The sequence below is a fragment of the Canis lupus genome, chromosome 7, assembly GCF_011100685.1.
Source record: "Canis lupus familiaris isolate Mischka breed German Shepherd chromosome 7, alternate assembly UU_Cfam_GSD_1.0, whole genome shotgun sequence".
Taxonomy (NCBI): Eukaryota; Metazoa; Chordata; class Mammalia; order Carnivora; family Canidae; genus Canis; species Canis lupus.
Genome location: NC_049228.1, coordinates 11679011 through 11681866, shown reverse-complemented (window position 1 = coordinate 11681866; position 2856 = coordinate 11679011).

The window sequence follows — 2856 nt, the reverse complement described above, 5'->3', positions numbered from 1 at the left end:
GCCCTCACATCCCAAGCTCGTGCTTCCTTTGGCACCTTGGCTATTGCCTATTCCTGTGATTCCAGGATGCTCCTGCTCCTGACGTTCATGTGGCTAGATCCTCTGGTCATGTAGGCACCATGTACATTTTTAACTTTTGATTTTGAGAGGCCTTTTCTGAACCCCAATAGTAAATGGTACTCTCCACACATCTACTCTCTATGTATCATCTTCTTTTTTTAAAAGACTCTTTAGTATCTGTGATTTTCTTATTTCCTTTCTTTTTTATCTGTTTCCCACTCCCCCACCCACCACCTCACACAAGAATGAAAACTTCTCTTGAGTGGAGACTCTATCAGTGATGGCTATCTCTCCAGCTCCACAAAGGCACTAAATAAATGTTTGTTGAATTAGTGGATAGTCCTATAAAGTAGGTACTATACCAAATACAGAGCACAGAAAATATTCGGTCCTTATCTTTAGAAAGTCTACACTTGGAAGGTGACACTGAAAATTGCCTCTCACTTTTCTGAAGTCATCTTATTGTGTATATGTATGTGTATAATCAGGGTTCTTTTTTCTGGGTCACAGCTTCCCACTGTGGGGTTCTGTGAATCTAACACACAGCCTCGGATGTGTCATCTGGTCCTCCCTCTTCTCAGCCGTCCCTGAAGCTTGGGTGAAAAAGACTGGAGAGCTCTTCCCTGCTCTATTCCCCCCCTCCCCAGTTCTAATATTTCCATTACCGTTCTGTCAAGCAGTGGCCCAGCCAGGACTTCACAAGAAAGGGAATTCTATGAGAAGGCCTGAGTTTGTGGTGGCCTCTACCTTGTCACTGCAGGCAGCTCTCTGGGCATAATTTTTACCAGACTGAGTCTATTCTGTGGTAAACCTAACTCCAAAAGCATCACTAGAAAAGTCACCTTAATGCAAATAAGAATAACCCTGGGCCCCTTGATTGTTATCTGGGGAGGGGTTTTCAAGTGTTCCCTCTGTGTGGTGGTTCCAGCATGCCCCAGGAATTTTTTGATTAGTAATTATCATGGAGCCTTCACGAGAGAGCTCACGATGTACTAGCCACACTGTGTCAAGATGGCTCAGAAGATTATCCCTCTGAAATATATTGCTTTTATAAGGCAGGTGCTGTGCTCTATAAGAAAGAGTAGAACTTAATGAAAATAATGATGTGCAAAAATCTTTGTTGAGCATCTGCCATTTTGGAATCACTTATTTGGCCCTCTATCCTCACCCTATGGTCATAGGCCCTCTGTGGTGATACACCAGTTAAACTTGTCCTGTGATAGCTTTACACTCACTGCCTACTTAACTCTTACTGTATTGTGTGCTATTATACCAGATTATCAAAATAGTCGACATACTGAACAATTCACATTAAGGTATAAATACATGTCTAGTTACAAATTTATGTGCTATCCAGGGTGATGTAAGGAAGTGTTGAATCCTTATATTATATACCTGAAACTAATATAACACCATATGTTAACTAACTGGAATTAAAATTAAAAAGATAAATACAGTAAAAATAAAAAAATAAGTAATAAATAAATAAAGTTATGTACTATCTCTCCCAATGGCAAACCTGAAATTTTATGAAGCTCCCCAAGTGTTAATTAAGGTGAGCTGAATGATAGGAATTTCAGCTACTAAGAAAGGTGTTTTCCAGATCTGTTTTGGACATTGCTTACCTACAGTGTGTATACACAGACATCACTTTTACTGGTAAGCTATCCAAATCCTCTTGAAAAAGGTTAAAATTGAACTGCATATGGTTTTCGCGAATTGTCTTTGGCAAAGCTTCTAAGTGGTGATTACAGAAATTCTTGTGCAAAGTCAGAGAGACTAGACTTCAGATTTGCTAATGAGACAGCTCTGCGTCTAGCTGTGTGTGGCTGTATTTATCACCCCACACACCCGAGCCATACTCACATGGCACCAAGACAGAGAAGGAGGATTATTATTCTTACTAGTTTTCAACAACTAAAGGCAGTCAACTCTGCAACAGGGGTTTTATGTTTACGAGCAACAAAGCCAGATAAAGAGGATCTCTCTTTCGGCAATATTACACTAAATATGTAACTTCTGTTAATTTCAGTGCACTTTCTCTATCAAATTTTGAATTTGACCTTCTATATGTCTAAGGAAATGGGGAAAGTCCACAGGGTTAGTTTCATGGTCAAGTTTTCAAGTAATTCAACTAATAGTGTCTTATTCTGTTTCTCAGCAAACAGCATTCTGTTAAGTTGGACCATATGAAACTGCTGCTTTTGTAGGTCAAAACAGTTGAATATTAGTAATTTCACATGGTTAGCCTAATCTGTTGTTGCATACCCTAAGAATAATGTAAAGTATCCTGCCAAGCATGAATCCTGTTGAGCCAGGGGAAGCTATTCAGTTGCAATTCATGCCAGGATTCCTATACAAAATAGAATAATGTTAAAGAAATGAATCTTCTTCTTCTAAATACTGCTTTTTAATAAATGTCTCTAATGAAATGAATTTCCAAGTCAATGTTTAAGCCAGGCCAAAGTTTTCTCTTTGGCCTTTCTTTTAATACAGGCATACCTTATTATTATTATTATTATTATTATTATTATTATTATTATTCTCCCCTTTTTGTGCTTCCCAGATACTTCTTCTTTTTTTTTTTTTTTTACAAATTGAAGGTTTGTGGCAAATTTGTGTTGAGCAAGGCTATCGGCACCAGTTTTCCAACAGCCTTCGATACTTTATGTCACCGCATTACATTTTGGTACTTCTTGCAATATTTCAAACTTTTTATTATTAGTATCTTTCTTATGGTGATCTGTGATCAGTGGTCTTAGATGTTACTATTATAACTATTAATCAATAAATATT